At 30.7% G+C, this 18,833-nt stretch overlaps 1 long non-coding RNA gene across 2 annotated transcripts in view; it reads right to left on the bottom strand.

Moving 5' to 3' along the window:
* Nucleotides 1-18,445, bottom strand: part of LOC133188418 (uncharacterized) — a 45,105-nt gene extending 26,660 nt beyond the window's left edge. For both annotated transcript variants that reach the window (XR_009721288.1, XR_009721289.1), the window contains exon 1: nt 18,353-18,445. This is a non-coding gene — a long non-coding RNA (uncharacterized LOC133188418). The remainder of the gene's footprint in view (nt 1-18,352) is intronic.
* Between the last annotated feature and the right edge of the window lie 388 nt (nt 18,446-18,833).

Below are 18,833 nucleotides of genomic sequence, written 5' to 3'. Positions count from 1 at the left end.
AAACTGTAGCATCATCCTGGCCCAAATTTGGCATTACTTTAAAAACTTAAATCCTATTGTGTTTTAGAAAATTTTTAAACATTTTTTTCTTCCTCTTTCCATGTTAACGTTTTATCTTCTATGGTATCGCCACACTACCCAACGTAGGCCATGATTTGGAAAAACAAAATGTATCTGTACTATCTGAGAATGCTTGCGTTTTGATATTGTAATATACTTTTATATATATTTTCTTACAGGCCCCCATTTAAAGCTTTGATCAACAATTGTATCTCTATTATAACCCCAACCCCATCCCCAAGGTCATTAATTGAACAACCTTGAATCTCCTACTTAGCTCAAAAAGTTTGCATATTGATATGGCTGATCGAAGTTCAGTTGTTCTTGAGAAGAATGTTTTTGAAGGTTTATCCCATTTTCTATGTAATACACCGTTCCCCTATTTTGACCAAATCCCAGCCCCCGTGAAAAAAATAAACAAACTGAATAAGCACTACATGAGAATGTAAGCATGACGATATGTTTTATCATGGCTTTACATGTCTTCTGACGATGTTCTGAATAAATCTTCCTACATATTTATATGTAAAACTTTGATCCTTTATTGTGGCCCAACCCTACCCTCGAGGCCATAATTTGAACAAACCTAAAGATTAAACTGAAACCAAAAAGCATTCATGTTTTCTGTCCTAGATGTTCTTGAAAAGAAGAATTTTAATGAATCCAATTTTTTTCTGATCATTTCTTCTTGGAAAAGGGATGTGACCTTCTTTTGAACAAATTTAAATTCCCTTAACCTGAGGATGAACTGTGACAAGTTTAGTCGAAACTTACCCAGTAATTCTGGAAAAGAAGCAAATAGTGAAAAGTTCAGTTGTACCTTCAATTAATTTGACCTACAAAACAATGGTAAAAAAGGATAAAACTAAATTCATTTTATGCCATTTAATTTCAAATGCAGCTTTTCGATGGAATTTTCATGACTTCGGAGACAGTAAGATGCAATTACCTGAAGCTAATTCACGAAAGACATTGGTTTATTATTGTTGAGTCACATTTTTCACAATAATTCAAATATTTAAATAAATATATATCAATTTGATGTAACAATAAGAAAAAAAAAATATGTGTCAATGTAGTTCAGAAAATGTCTATAAATAAAAAAATGTCTATAAATATTGTCATAGAAAATCTCATTCCAAAAATAAATTCAACGAGATTGCGTAGGACTTAATTATATCATTTTCATCATATATGATATTTTTTTTACGTTTCTGTATTTGAAATTAAAATGTTAATCTAAAGATAGGATAAATGTAGGAAGCTCATTTGTATTTGTTTGGGTAAAAGATCTAGATATGTTATAATAAACAATTAATATCAACATTTGCAACTTTGAAACAACTGGACTTATTTCAACAAATTCTAATATTGAAACAATGAAGATAACGGCGGACTGTGATCAATCTCTTAGATTCTATAAACATTGGGAAATGTGAACAGGACGAAAATACACACTTATGGAAACACCAGAGGTGGGAAAAACTTCCTTGGAGGAGTAAAAATCCTCTTTCGACCTGCCATATCCTCCGTGAGCCTTCCATATTGATAAGATAAATTGGGTAATTCACCATACAAAATTAGTATAAAAACAAGGCTTAACGATTGGACTGAAAAATGTCAGTCACAATACCACCAAACAATATATGTATTTCCTTCGCTGGAAGGGTAAAATTCATCATCGTCACAAACCTTCTGAAGCCCTTAAACATTTATCAGAAAAGTTTCTTGCGTGATTATCCAAAAAATGAAAAATTTCAATCTTTGGCATAGGTTTAAGGTCGCAGATTTAAATATTAAGTTAGATAAGTTTTATATAAGGATATTTAAGAGAAAAAATATGAATAATCTTGAAAAAATCAAAAAGGCCATAATTAGCGCTATCAATATGCGAGTATTCTCAGATATTACAGATTCATTTTTTAAATCATGGCCGATACAGAGTAGGATGAAACTACATAAACCTTAGAGGACAAAAACTTTACATGGAATAAATAGGAAAATGTTTAAACAATTTGAGATAATCATTTTTCCTGGGTATGTAAAGGACACAGACAATACTTTTTGAGAAGCATCCTTTATGATTGTAGATTTAAATTTTTTTTTTGACCCCCAATGGCCCAACTATATCGGATCAAAGTTGTATATAGAAATAATTAAGGATAATTATTCTTAATGAATTTTCTTGTCAAGAACATCATGGTTATGATCAGTCATATTAGTTTGCAGGTAACATGTGGTAGTTCAGAATGATATTTGTACGATTGTAAAACCATTGCCAGGGGAAACGCATGGACCATGAATAGTGGGTCAAACTTTAACATTGGAATATAGAGATAGAAATCTTTAAAAGTTCTCTGTATAAACAGCAGGGCCGTGATAACCTATGTTTGTTCAAAAGAAGGAAACGCCCTCTTTCAAAGAGAGATAATTAGAAAAAGACAAAATAGGTTGAACCCATTAAACGAAAAAATCTTAAAATTCTTCTTTTCAAGAAGCACTATAACAGAAAACATGAATGCTTTTGGATAGTGTAGATTCAAATTTGCTCAACTTATGGCCCCTTGGGGTAGGGTTGAACCACAATCATGGATAAAATTTTAAATGGGGTTACGTATAAAATTACTTAAAATTTTCTTCTGAAGGCATACAAACCATGATAAGTTATATCAATATGCAAGTATTCTCTTGTAGTACTTATTTAAGTTTGTTAAATTGTTTTCACCCAGAGGAAGGGGTGGACCAAAATAGGGGATCAGAGTTCTACGTTGAAATATGTAGGATATCACCTTGAAAAGAATTCTTCTCAAGAACAGCTGAACTTCTATCAGCTATGATGATGATGATGATAATAATAATAATAATAAAATTAATAATAATAAACATGTATTTTGTGTTGAGATACCAAAACAGGCTTTTTTGTATGACAAAAAAAAAATGCATTGATCATATCTTACAAATTTTGCGTGTATGACTGGAAAAAATTTGACCCACAGAACAAAGGTCAGGATCCATGCCCTCTAGAGTGAGATATAGTATAAAGTGGATAACATTCACGGGTGTATGATTTCGCTTATTTCTGTTCCACGCTTTCGTAAGCGAGGAGACATTAAATCTCGTTTGTCTGTCAGTTTGTCACAAAAACTTGAACCTTAGTCATACCTTTTAAATGAGAAAAGATAAGGCTATCATATTTCACATATACATTACATTTGACAAGACCTTTTCAAATATACTACGATTTTTGAGCCCGTGACTTGGACATTGAAGTTTGACCTATCTTTCAAAAATTTTAACATTAGCTTTGTTCATAACTTTTGAAGAAGAAATTGGCTTTCATATTTGACATGTATATAAAGTGTGAGAAAACCTTTCAAAATATACAATAATTTTTGACCAAATGATCTAAACCTTCAAAAAATTTAACATTGGTTATAATGTTTGAATGAAAGAAGATATGCATTCCCATATGATATGTACATTACCTGTGATAAGACGTTTACGATTGATTGATTGATTGTATATTGTTTTACGTCCCATTCGAGAATTTTTCACTCATATAGAGAAGTCACCATATACCGGTGAAGGGCTTCAAATTTTGACCTTTACTCGGCACTCAGGGCCATTGAGCAGTGAGGGATCTTTATCGCGCCAACGCCTGCCGTGACACGGGGCCTCGGTTTTTAAGGTCTCATCCGAAGGACCCGCAACTTTCACTTCAAAGTGCCGAGCGCATGGCGAAGGAACAGTTGCTACCTATTTTTTTTATCGACTTAGGTCTGTCGCGGCCGAGATTCGAACTCACGACCTCCCGATCACGGAGCGAGCGCTCTACCGACTGAGCTACCGTGAACGGTAAGACGTTTACGAGGTGCTCTATGTATGTGCATAACTTGTGCCAAGACCTTTCTAAACGTACTATGATTTTTAACCCCATCATCTAAACCTTGAAGTTTAACCTAATTTTAAAATTTTTTATATGTATTTTATTTATTTGTTTTATTCCGATAACATTTTGATATTTGATCTCATGACCTTGATCTTCTAATTTGATGTAGTTTTGAGAAGCATTAATCTTTGCCTAACTTTTATTAACTCAAAAAATCATATTTTTATACGATGAACAGACAAGACCGGATACACAGACAAGAAAAAAAAATTCAGAGAATTTCGCTTTCAGTGTCTTAGTGGTTGGAATGCAAATATTAATTGTACATTGTAATTGTCTTTTCTGTATATCCTTTCTTGTCGGTCAGAAGAGGGTAAAGGGATACAACTTTGAGTCGAAGTTGTATCTCTTTACCCAATTTTTTTTTGCAAGGAGGTTGATTTATTTGAGAGAGATACAAAGAGTTTTATATCAATTTCATAACTTGCTTTGGTGTCATATTTTGTGATGAAAAATAAAACGGTAAAACATAAATACTTCACGCTATTTCTTTTTACACTGGAGCCCGCTGGAAATCATTAGGCTCTTAGCATGCAAAACAATAGAAAGTGAACGCTAGGATTTCCGGTATCCATCTGTCCGTCTGTTGTGTATCTGTAAACTTTTCAGATTTTCAAATTTTCTAGCACCTTTTAAAAGATTTCTCACGAAGTACAGGGCTAGAAAAGACGAACTTTTGCGAAAGTTTCATTAATGAGTAAAGATTCATATTTTTGAAATGCCTTCGGAGTAGATTGAGTCACATTAGGGGGTCAAAGTATTGCAAGGAAATGCATAGGGGAAAATATTTTAAAATCCACTCAAGAAAAACGAGGCCGTGATTAGTCAATAATATACGCAAACAGTCTTAATTTAAGCAGATTAAAGTTTGTTCGAATCAATGCACAGAAGGGACCGCAATGGGTAATTAAATATCACATTGGTGTATATTGTAAAAAAGATAAAAAAGTATCCTTCTGAAGAATCAAAAGGACATGGTCAGTCGTAGTAATATACAAGCATTCCAAAGTAATAAAGATTGAAGATTGTTCAAACCATAGAACCTGGGGCTAGTTATTGGGATTCAAGTTTTACATCAGAATAATATTGGATAAAAAGTAGCAGGACCACAGTAAATTGAAGAAATATGCAAACATTCACATTAGCTGCATTTCTTTTCCTAAATCATGGACTTTTATGCTAATTTGGGGCTAAAATCAGATTTTACATAAAGTAAATGTAAAGGGGAAATCGTTTTCTCTAGAACAGTATTTCCATGTGAATCATATTCATATAGAGCAAATCCACGTTGTAATGATTCAAATTTGGTTACCACATGATCCCTTATAGCTACGCTGGGGCATCAATATAAGGGTGAATTTTTTTTTATAAGGAAATAAATAAAAATCTATCAAAAAGTTTTTAAAAATCTTTTTTCTGAAGAACAGTACTAGTAAGGCTTAGTTTACTCAGGTGAGCGTTGTAACCAATGGTCAGCTTGTTTTACATAGTATCTCGAGATAATATGTCAAAGTAAGTACACCTAAGGTTCAAAGAAATCAACAAGCCAATACAATATATTCCATCTTCAAACATGCTGCTAGGGATAAGTGTATGAACGACAACTCTTTCAAGGAAGTTGTTTACTACATGAGCTTTGCGTACATGTACATCTTGTAAATCGGAAAAAGTAAGAAACATTATTGCCTTAATTTTAAATTCCTTACACATTGTTGATGTCTACAGAATTACAGACGTACACCTCTCCTTATTAATTCAAAAATTTGTTACTATTCCTGTCCGTTTCGATTTTTTATATATTATTTTCATTTCTTTTGTATATTTTATTTGTTTATAGATAGATTAATCTAGCTCAGTATGGTTTGGAAGAAAAAATTGCCAGATTTAATTACTTGGGCGTTTTCCCCTGGTTCCCTTCTCAAGTGAATAGTATTCAGCAACATATTATAAATATTAACAAACTCCCTAACCAACATTACAGTTTCTTGTCTTTTCTGTTTATTTGGAAGAAACATGTCTAAATGGGCTTTCTTCCAAAAAACTCAATCTTATCAACTTTCTAGTATGGGCAAAACTGTTCACAGTCACATGACCAAAAAAAAAAAAAAAAAAAAAAAAAAAAAAAAAAATTAAATAAATTTAAGTTTACTTAAAATTTTTTATTGTAATCAATAAGTGTCCTCCTTGAATGTTCAAGTCTGAAATATTGTACAGTGATGTATTATAATGGTCATTTTGTTTCATGTCTTAGGAGAGGCAGAGATTGACCAATCAAAATCAAACAATTAAAATTCTGGCCACGCGGTGCGTCACTCTGCCTCTTCTCCCACCTACAGCCTTGGAGGACGGACGTTTTTTCAAGTTTGTTATTTACCTCCTTCCACCCCGCCTCCGCCAAAATTTTTGGTTGTAATTTTATATTTTAAGCGTTTTCAGACCCATTTTCATGATTTTTCTGTTAAGTCTAAGTTGTAATTACTGGAAATTTGGATTATCTCCCTTTGCAAAATTGGTTTAATTTTGTGTCTGCTAAAATTATATGCCATTGTTAATAATACTTTTGAGAATTTCAAACAAATTATTAAACGTCACAAAGGTGGCAACACACGACAAACTGTTTTACAGACTTTTTATTCATTGAAGGAGGATAAGATAAGGTGTTCTAGTGATGAGAGGATTATGGAAAGAAATAAGCAATTTAATGTGTAACTTGGCTATCAGAATACTTATTGCATTAATATAAAGATAACAAACTAAAAGAGTGGTGAATAAACAACAATTAAGTTATGGAATGCACATGCTATGTTAACTTTTTCGGCTTTCTACACTGTAACCATGTTTACTTTGATGAAATTCAAAATGTTTTTTGGGTTTGATTGCAGTTGATGGACAGTATAAATACTTCTAGGGCTAAAGTATTAGGGTTAAATGAGATTAAGAAATGAATACTGATATTGTCTATATCTGTTACATAATGAAAAACAGCATAGATGAATTCTAGTAACAAAATAGACATTTATTTTTTAAAGGTAAAATAAATCAAGTGTTTGATACTTCATAATTGTATCCGATAAATGAATCAAATACATTATTTTATTTCATAAGAAGATAACAGAAATTCACAACCTTTAAAAGGAGTAAAATGTCTCTAAATCGAAGTAAAAAAAATGTAACAGAATAGATATACAAGCATCGTTTAAGGATCAATGGAGAGAGGGGGTTTACATGTAAATAAATATAACAAGCAGAGTTTTATCAAGAGGAAAAAGAGAGTAAAAAAAGTTTTACGAAATATGAATGGTGCAAAGGATGGGGTGAAGACATTCAATTAAAACACAAAACGAGATGGCATGCGTGTGTGTTTGGGGTGGGGTATCAACGTACTGCCCCCTTAATAGTGTGGAATTTGATAATTTTTACTTAGATATATCGCCGATGTATTATCAATTAACAATAGTTACTTCCATTCATATGCCGTCTCGAAATATCCCAATGAGCTTGAAATAAAAGATACTATAGAGTCTGACACATCTGTTTCATATTTAGATATTTTACTAAAAAAGACTTTAATGGTAACCTAACAACAAAGCTTAATAATAAACATGATGACTTCAATTTTTCAATCGTCAACTTCCCTTACTTATGTAGCAATACACTCTTTTCACATGCATATGGGGTTTTGTCTCCCACTTGATTCGATACGCAAGAGCATGCTCTACTTATTAACTATTTCTAAAATGAGGCAAGCTATTGACAAACAAGTTGATGAAACAAGGATGTCATCAGTCTCGTTCTAAGTCATCATTTTGCAAGTTTTATGGTAGATACAATGACCTTGTCAGCAAACATAACCTATCATTAAGTAAAATTCTGACTGATGTTTTTCATACAAATTGTTAGGCCATTATTTACACACTGAATTTTTCCTTTTTTTCCAGATCATGAAGGAGCACACGGGGGTTGTGACCGGTCGGTGACTGATCCCACCTCTGATGTTTTTGGAGGTCCGTGTTTGCTCTGCTCCCGATTTGTATTGTTTAAGGTCAAGATCTAGTAAATGACTTTAGACTGTCTTTTTGGTGCTAGATCCATTATGACGTCATAATCAATTAAAACTTTCTTTTTCCCGTACTTTACGGCTCTGATAGAAGTATGTAGAAAATAAAGTTTTTTCATGGAATTCAATTTGAAATCATGTGAAAATGAAACCCGAAACCTATATTCAATTTGATATTAATAGAAGAGGATAAGAACAAACAATTTACCGTTTTCTGAGAGACTGTAGGCAATCTGGATACATTTCCTTTGTCCGATAAGGAAAAAACTCCCATATTCATGACTTATTTTATTAATTTTTCATCAAAAAAGACAGTTTAAAATATGATTTTTGATCTTGTTTACCTAGAAAATATGCCCCGATACACATTATTTTACCAAGCTATACTTAAAAAGCATCTTTAAAGGAATTTATTTCTCAAATTTGAGAAATCTGTAGGCTCCTTTCATTTACTAGATCTTGACCTTAAATGGACTTTGAGCTTGAATGCTCTTCGTTATCCATATTTTATTTGTACAAGTTATTCGTAAAAGATTAGGGTGGTTATCAATTTGGCTCTTTTCCATTCTCTTTTTCTCTTTGTGGAAATACAAAGATTTCTTTGCTTGTGTCGGCACACATGCACTAAAAATGCATTTAACAGTAACCATGCTAGTACTGTCTATGTTGTTACCAAATCAGGATACAACTCTAGCAAACGATTATTGTCCACACAATACAAAATTATGAATCAATCTTTTTCGTATTCATATTAATTGTGCGTCCCAAAAGTAAGGCATTAATTGATAATTGAAGGCATTTGCCTACATTTGTCTCTACTGTTACAAATCATTGTCCGAGCTGTTAATTAGCCGAAAAAAGCACTTTTACAATTAATTAAACAGACTGCTGTCAAATTAGTACTTGGATATTTGTAATATTTATGCTTGTTAATGACATTGTAAGTTATTCTGGAACAATATTGAAATTGCATCATTAATTTGAAATTCTACAGTAGAAAAACTTAATTCAAAATTTAACACTTTTCTAAATGATAAAATCTTAATTTCATTTTTATCCAAAAATTTGCATTTTGATATTTGAGATTATTAAATAAATTATATTAATATCAGAGATATAAAGATTTTTTTCCTCCTTCCATTTTTAGGAAATTTATGTACATTATTGGTAACAACATTTATTTTACAGTGCTCGATTATTAGTAACAAAATAAATTTATAAGCTTGCATAACTTAGAGAAATGTTCATTAGGTGATATATAATTGTTCTTCACAATATTTTTTGTGATTTTTTAATGATTTTTCTTCAGTTCTGAATGTCTACAATTTTTGAAACCGATTTATATATAAAATAAACGAAGAAAATGTTTTATCTTCGACATTTGGCATCCACCCATTATGCTTGGGTGTATAATTTGTGAAAGAAATTGTTCTGACTTCAAAGTTTGCTTTGTTCAAGCGTTTAAAAACAAACACATGTATAAAATTATATTAAAAGTATCTCTTTCATTGGGTCCTATTCAAGCCACTCTGAACTGTCTTTATTGTAAGAGCATTAAAAACTATGTGTTTGGATAAATAGATAAAAATTTGATTTCAGATATGGTGGGAAACTCTTTCTACATCTGCTTTTCACAGTATCTGTTTGAAAACCCGAGCATGGATCTTTACTTGCGCGAGTTCTTGATATATATTATGTCACTTCGAGAAGATAGATACAGACGTTTCATCTATACTCTTCAAAATGAAGAATATGAAGACTACTTAAGGTAATCCTCATTGACTAAAATGATGTTGGATCACAGGAAATTTTACATTAAAAAAAATTGTTTTTTTTTTTTTACAAATTGAAGTAAATTTAACTATTTTGCGAGAAGAAATAATGTATACATGTACATGTATTTATTTCATCTGATATTGATGTTCTTGGCTCAAGAGATCATTATGACGTCTATGTAGAACTGGGGTCCGTTTTACAAAAGAACTTACGACTAAGACCAAAGTTGTATTCTGCTTATACCTTTCTAATTTACATTAAATTGAAAAATGGTTTTATTCTTTTAAAAAGGAATGCAGAAAGATATTCTTATGCTAGAAATTTTGACCAAAATCATTAATTCTGCCAAATTTTGCAAACAACTGAAGTATTTGGTCTTAGTCGTAAGTTATTTTGAAAAACGGGCCCCTGATTTTTATTTTCTGTTACAGTTTTGGTTGTAATTCTCCCCAAAGTTCACGAACTTTGATTTAGAAATCATATGATTTATAAAAGAATAAATTAACATATAGAAAAAAAATAATTTGAGGACAAATATTACAGAAAGTCAAAAGAATTTGAAAGTGTCGTAACAAAAAAAAAAAAAAAAAAAAAAAAAAAAAAAAAAAGAGGCGCGCGAAGCTATAATCGTTCAGTAGATTTGTTTCCTTAGGTACATGCATGAGTTATTCTGTTGAATAGGTAAAGCATTAATTTCATTGTCCGTGAGAATACAGAACATATTTTGACAACAACCATAATACAGGAAATAAAGTGGTATTGAAATCTATTTTCCTAGCTGCTGATGTTGATCATTCTAAATATATACTGAATAATGTAAAATTACAATGCATTTTAATAGATAATAAAACAGCATTAAAGAAGTTTTGGAAAAGTGTAATTATAAGAAGTAGAGATATATCTGAAAACCATCATAGCACAGGGGAAGTGTGAAAAAATAAATTTTCACAACATAATGCATTGCATTTATTCAGTATTAATTTTTGTAGACGGCATCGCGTGATTGGAGAGGGGGCAGACGAATCCATTATTCAAGCTGCAGCTGACGAATTTGGAGTAAATATCTACATCTCCTATTACGGAAGTTCTGGTGCAGAATTACAGAGGGTTAGAGCAGGTACAGAACAGAACAGTGAACAAGAAGTTCCAAGATGGCTCCATCTGAAGTTGCAAAATAATCACTACGAAATTGTTAAAGGTACCATTTTCATTGACCTTAACTTTAATTAAACATTTAGCATATGATTCAACAATATGGATGATAAATTATTAACACTTTGTTGCGTTTAAATGAATCTTTTCATGCATATGTGTCAAATTCTGTCAAACTAGGATTCTAAAGATGGTTTTAAATGGATCCCATCTGATTTTCCTACTGCATAATCATCAATTGTAGCCTCTCAATGGAAAGTCATCTTTCCAAATATCCTTTACAAATTAAGGCAAGTGTGGTTAAAACTGGTTATATTATGCATAATAATCAGGAAAGAACACCTTTGACATTATATTACGAGTGCTAGCTTAAACTCATTTTTTAATATAATAAATAACAATTTAGTACATGTACATACGAGGGTGATCAAAAACTTCGCGAACTATCTCTGTATGTACATAACCACAATTCAGATCAGAATGAAATTTGGCATGTATATAGTTATAAACGGGATCTATAAATAAAACGTATAACGAAATATTTTGTTTCGTGATTATGACGTCACAATGTGAAAATAACGTCAATATGTAGATGACATGAGGCAAAAATGGTTGACTCAGTCGTACTCGAGCAAAGATCGGCTGTAAAGTTTTACGTATATCCTAGAAAATCCTTTGCAGTAATAGATAATGATCTGTACAAGGGTTATGGCGACTAAGGACTTGCCAAAGGTTCAATTAGTAAATCGATTGATTTTTTTGTGAAGGAAGGGAGATATTTAAAGGTGATCTTCTTTCTGAATGCCCAGCGAAAGTGAGCTGGGAAAGAGATGTGAACTTAGTTGAATAATAAAAGATCTCCGAGTCACAGTTAGAAAAATAGTTCAATATCTTAACAACAAAGTAATATTTACTCCCCCAAAATTTTAGTTACCTTAGACTGTTAACAGATCATATATGATAAAAGGAAAGCGTCCATACTTAATCCACATTGGATAAACGACGCATCCAAGACAGAGGAGTCGTGTTGTGAGGGACACCTTGCTCATACTGACCTGGGAAAAGAAATCCTTATCCATCAAACCTATGACTGAGATTTAGCAAAGTGTGACATATGGGGGGGGGGGGCTATTCTTGTTATACAAAAAACCCCTGCGTGATAGGAAATATAAGATCGGGAAAACCTTTGGGCTGTAGTGAACAGAATGCTATGGATCATGCAATGTGACCGTCTGGACCATGTGTTTCGTGTATTGGCAGAACGGTGGCATATGTGTATTAAAACTAGAGAGGTCTGAAAAAAAAATCAACACTTAAATCCAGTTTAATTTATTTTATGGAAGTTATTCAGTTTTGATCACACCTCGCATTATGGATTAAAACAATTATATTTCACAAAGTATACATCAAGCAGCTTTACTATTTAATGTAAAAAAAATGATGCAATATACACTTGTACGAAAAAATGAATAGAATCAGAGATAAAAATCTCCTTCTTAATGTATTAATTTATTTAAATTTTTAAAAATGTTTTTCATATCATCAATAAATCTACAGTACCTGCGTTTGCTCTCTAGATCCCCTTCGTTTTTGAATGAAACATTTTTGGTTAAAGTATTCCTTCGGATGATCAGTGAGTTATGCAGTAAAGTAATTTTGAAACAACATTATTCCGTATAAGCAGTAAAATGCAGATGATTTGAAATGTAAAACATAATTATTTTAAAAACTTTAAAAGGTCAAGAATATTTGAAAGGGTATTTGGCTGACTACGTACTAAATAATCCTTCTCTTGTATCTACTTTGATCCGATGGAAAGGCTATTAAAATATATTTCTAAAAATCAAATCAAAATATAGACGTCTCTCATCAGATACCCAGAAATGAATAAACTAATTATATATATTCTGAATTGCTTTAATTTTACTCTCTTTAATTGAACCATGTATTTAAGTTGTACTGCAGGAATTTGATTTGTGATATATTCAAAGTTGCTCTTGAATTGATTTCTGAGCCTGGGGATTTTAGAAGACGTTCAAGCACATGTGTATACAAACACACGGATGTGCTTAGCACAATCGCGTAATTCGTTGGATTATCCTTACTTCCTTGATTGGTACCTCTCAAACTAAGCTTCAAATATTATACATCGAATAGCCACAACAGAGAGTGACATGTGAAAAATCTTTACTTGAGTACGTCGTCAATGTTTATATAATTATATTACATGTAGCTGTTTTAATTTACAGAGTGGTCTCAGGAAGATGCTTTAGAACCAACAGACACAAAAGAATTAGCGAATTTGGTAAAGTTTTAAATCACATAATATATATTCAAGTTTACAAAAAGTAATTTTTACTTAGTTAAAACAAATAAATAAAAGCAGATTTACATATCTGAGCAGATATTTTTTTCTTTCCAATCTATCTTTATAGTATTTTTATTTATCTTTATATCCTCCATGTTTTAAATTGCATTTTATATCAGACTATGTGCAATCTTTCATATTTATTCCAGATTGCCTGAGCATTTGTATGCCATTAAATTTGGGTGAATTAACAGAAATTTTGGCATAAACTTTCTATATATATAAATATATAATGTAAAATGAAATAATACGTTGATTCATGAATCTTGTTTGTATTTTTATGTATCTTTCATTGTCTAACAATACATGAATCATTATTTCTGAATATATATATATATATATATATATATATATATATATATATATATATATATATATATATATATATATATATATATATATATATATATATATATATATATATATATATATATATATATATATATATATATATTCACAAAATAGAATATTAACGTCTTTTCAAAATTCTTAATTATGAAGATTAGTTTTTCATTTTTACTTTGAAAAATCCAGATTAAGTGGTTTAACTATATGGACTGCTTGCTTCCACAAATGTTTGGAATAAAGTTAGAGTTGTCTCTCCTTTAAAGTTAGAGTGTTGCATTACGAAAATAAAATAACTTGCATATACATGTATGTAGCTTTTACAAGCGCTCTGCTAAATAGATGCAATTCTTCCTTGCAATACACTTTTTGAGAAACGTTGCAAATGGTTCAAGAAGGCCATGAAAAAAAAAGACATCGAGCACCTTAAAGTTAAATAAATTCTTTCTCATTCCCAGGTAGAAATTTCTCAAAATTTAACCTGCACCCCCACCCCCACCCCCCAATGCGAATTGCGGACGAATACATACACAGACAAATGGATGGACAAAGAGACCTATACAAATATGCATGAAAATGCGTAAGAGAGCATAGACATCCTTCTAACGTTGTTAGTAACTAATTTTTATGAAGATCATTTCAAACTTAGAAGCATGTTTACATGTATAATATAATTATGTTAATTTATAATAAAAATTATACTTCAACGCCTTTTGTAAGTCTGTGTAATAAAATGCCTGCTCATAATGACAGTACTTGTAAAGTTAAGAACTCAGCTAAGAATCTCAGTACCTCCTCAACGGTAATGTATAACCAGGACAAAAAACATTAAACTGAAGATGAGCATATTTAAAAAAAAATAAATTTAAGACAAGATCATTTTTATTTCTGTCGGCCGATTTTCCTGGTTTTTGCAAACTCGCTACTTCACTTGTCTAATCTACGGAAGCCCTTGAGGGACACTGACTTACTTGTTATGACTTATTTGTTTTAGCGTATTTGTTGTGACTTATTTGTATTGACTTTTTTGTTGCTGGTTATTACCAAGTGTAACGTAGCTATTGATAACATGTAATTGGCTTAAGTTTATTATTTAAATGATATATTTAGTCCTAGTTTACATGTAACTTTGGTTTTTGATTGATTATAATTGTATTTTTACGTCCAGTACAGTTGTGATTACTTAATTCTTATCTGTTATATTTTGTCATTTAGTTGTTATAACTTATTTGTTATTTGTTGATTCTTATATGTTATTTTTTGTTACTTAACAGTTATAACTTAAATATTACATTTAATTTCCAGTGTGCATAATGATTGAACACATAAACATAACTACTATTTTATCTTATCATTAATGATAAATTCAAAGGCAAAATATTCATTCTTCTTTCCTGAGACTACACGTAGCCTCCATCTTGTACACAACGTTTTTGGGTTAAATAAACGTGTGATAACAATAATTAACAATTAAGTCATAAGAACTAAGTCAAAACACCTAAGTAAGTCAATGTCCCTCCATGGCTTCCGTACTAATCACTTCTTGTGTCATCCCAGGAAACATTACAGCCCACTCGATTTTTAAGTGAACAGAGGTATACTATGTAGTGATGCACACAAGGATGTAGCAACCGAAATGAGTAAGAATTACTAATCGAAAGTAAAATAACAAAACACTTGTTACATGTAAGATATATGGTATACACTATTATTTTGAAAGTTTTTTTTTTAAATTTGTACCTTTTAGTTTTGTTTCTAATAAAACAATTTTGTGCGTAATGTTCAAAAATAATATACTCCTTGTCAATTTTAAATGCATAGCCTGTTTTTAAATTTTTAATTCAATTCGTTGATAACTCGAAATTATTGATTTTTAGTCAAATTGACCATTGGCACTTTAACAAGTTAACAGGTAATTTGAAATATTTGAGTGCGTTGCGAGGACATTCGAACACTTAAATTTTATTAGAAATATATCCTGTGGTCTCTTTAACACAAATACCTTCAACATTTAAGAGTGGCGCACTTTGTTCTAGAACTGATCGTTGAATATACAGTAAAAGTATGCTAAGAAATTGATATAAAGCCCTCCTCTCAGATTGCAAACAGCAATTTCTTTTTTAAAGGCTGTAAAACGGTGTACTTTGAAGATCATCCTTATCTGTTGACAATTCCCACTTGAACATTAAACTCTATATTTTTTAACAGTAAAAGTTCATATATTTGTGCAAAGTTCAAATTTTTCCTTTACTTTAAAGAATCTTTGCATTATCACTCTGCGGAAGCCCTGGAGGGACATTGACTTACTTGTTATGGAGAACGTGTTGCTTGGTTTATGTTTATTATTAAAATGATACGTTTGTCCTAGTTTAACTGTAGTTTTGATTGATTAATTGTAGTTCAATGTCCAGTACAGTTGTGATTACTTAAGTCCTATCTGTTATATCTTGTACCTTAGTTGTTCTAAGGAGGGACATTGACTTACTTCTTACGTGTTATGATTTAGTTCTTATGACTTAATTGTTAATTCTTGTTATTCTAAATTTTTTTATGACACGTTTACTTCACCCAAAACGTTGCGTGAAAGATAAAGGCTATGTGCAGTTTCAGAAAAGAAGAAAGTAATAATTTGTCTTTGAATTTATTACTAACGACAGGATAAAATAGTACATTTAGGTATGTTCATGTGTTCAATCATTATGCAAAATGGAAGTAATAACTATTAAGTAACAAGAAATTACAAATAAGAATTAACAAATAAAAATGAAGTTATAACAACAAAGTTACAAGATATTAACAGATAAGAATTTAGTAGTCACAACTGTACTGGACATTAAACTACAATAATTAATCAAAAATCCCAGTTAAACGAGGACTAAAACATATCATTTCAATAATAAACATAAGCCAAGTAACACGTTCTCCATGTCTTCGTTACACTTAGTTATACATGTAACTAGCAACAAAAAATTCGTAACAAGTAAATCACAACACATAAGTTATAACAAATAAGTCATAACAAGTAAGTCAATGTCCCTCCAGGGCTTCCGTATCACTCGGATTTTTTCATATTCTTTTGAATTGAAACCTTATGAAATAACCATGTGTAAATGAAAAATGGGTTCTGTTACCCTAAAAATGATTATATAAATCGTATGTTTCAATCATATTTGTTTTATTAATATGACGACTTTCTAATCTACAATCCAGATATTTTTGCAGATATTTCCTTTAAGGAATTAGACTTAAAAACTTTATACATGTAAAGTGAACTAAAGTAGAGGGATTAATTTTTGTTACATAAATCAGCAACAACATGGGTTGGACAGGTTTTTCATAAAGGTTTCATACATGTAACATCATGCAGAAAGCTTTAGCCTTCAAGAATCTGTGTTTGTTGGAGGCATAACTTAGAGTACCGGTATTTTAAATGTATAACTAGCAATACAAGCATTATATTGGTTATCCCCAAACTAGGTCAAATGCTCTATTTCTTTCTGTTAATTCAACACAATTGTTTTTTTCCTTGATTTATTTTTTTATCATTTGGTGTATTGCTCATTATCTACTTTCTGTATTATTATGAATTAAATTTGCATAAAATCTAAATAACTACCCTCAACAAAATTACAAAAGTGAATTATAGCTTACATGTACACATTTGTATATGAGCATCACTAGCCTAACAAAAATTTACTGTAATCACCTGTAGTTAACATTCTCTAACATTACCATTATTATCCTACCAAAATTACTAAAGTTATTTATAGCTTACATACTTTTATCACTTAATGCAAGCATAACTAACCTTACAAAAATTAACTAATAATTAACTATACTATTATAGTTAACATATTTTAACATCTGCATAACTACCCTAAAAAAATTTACTATAGTTACATACAAATATAATTTACATACGCAAACTTTAAAATAGTACATGTATTACCTGAAAATTTTAATGCTTTTCTTTTTACTATAACGAAAAGTTTGAACGTTTGATTTACCAGAGAAAAACTGGATATTTTTATAATATTTTTCTGTGGTATCAAGTTTCATCAAAGATAAGCAAGTATGTTAATATGCAGCTGAAGCAGTCACTAAGATCATTGAAAATCTATATGCTGTATGACATTACACTTTTGAAATACTGAATTGTCTTGAGTTTTATCAACCCAAGAACTAATAAAGTTATTCACTTCTTGGAATAAAAAGTGAATTCTCTTTCATTTGATCAAATGTTAACTGAAATGTATTTTTATATTCTTTCTATATAGCTTTGCGAATTATTGTTTTCATAAGAATAAACACTGATTAAATGTTTTCATTTGCCAGTTGTCTTTTTTGGGTAGAAGGATCTGCCTTTGGGATGTGCGAATCAGTTTTATTCTAACTCTCTTAGCTACATATATCTTGGTGAACATTATTTAAAATACTGACGTTTTATGAAAACAGAACTAAAATTTAAAGAAATACTTACATGTACTAAATCAAAGACAACATTTTTGAATTCCATCCCCGATATTCATAATTATTGTTAAAAAATGAACGCATATATAACACGTGTAAGGTAGAGTATAAAAAAGATAAGTAAATACTTTTCAAATACTGAATGTTAATTCTTTAAGATTTAGATATTTCTTACCTTCACTATACTTCTTAAAGCATCAAAATCACAAATATTTTTCCAGTAAAAAGTGAATGATTTCCCTCATTTTATTTAGACACAAGCATTGCTTTTTAGACGGTAGAATTGAATTATACACTCTCTATGCTAAACTGCTTATTCAATTTTTCCCTTCTATTTTAGCACACAAGTAGTAGATTCACAATACTTGTAATACCCAAGTCTCATTCGCTCATTTACTGTAATATGATTACATTATATGTGACGTTAGAAGAATATACTGCACAGTAAACAATTACACTCTATTTTAAACATACTTAAAGCAGTGATGACAACATATTTTAATGCTTAAGGACGTACAGCACACCTACATCCAGGATTTCCTGTTGTTTAATTTTCAATATTTTTGTACATTTTATACATGACTATATATACTATTTGTGTGCACATTTTGGACGAAATCGTTCGAGTCGTATTTGGACAGGAAGTTCCAAAAGCA

Source organism: Saccostrea echinata, unplaced genomic scaffold (genome assembly GCF_033153115.1).
Source record: "Saccostrea echinata isolate AGI-Se365-2 ecotype Australia unplaced genomic scaffold, CSIRO_AGI_Sech_v1 ptg000016l, whole genome shotgun sequence".
Lineage (NCBI taxonomy): Eukaryota > Metazoa > Mollusca > Bivalvia > Ostreida > Ostreidae > Saccostrea > Saccostrea echinata.
The sequence above is the reverse complement of the archived record's forward strand: the minus strand, read 5'-3'. Positions and strand labels throughout refer to the sequence as shown.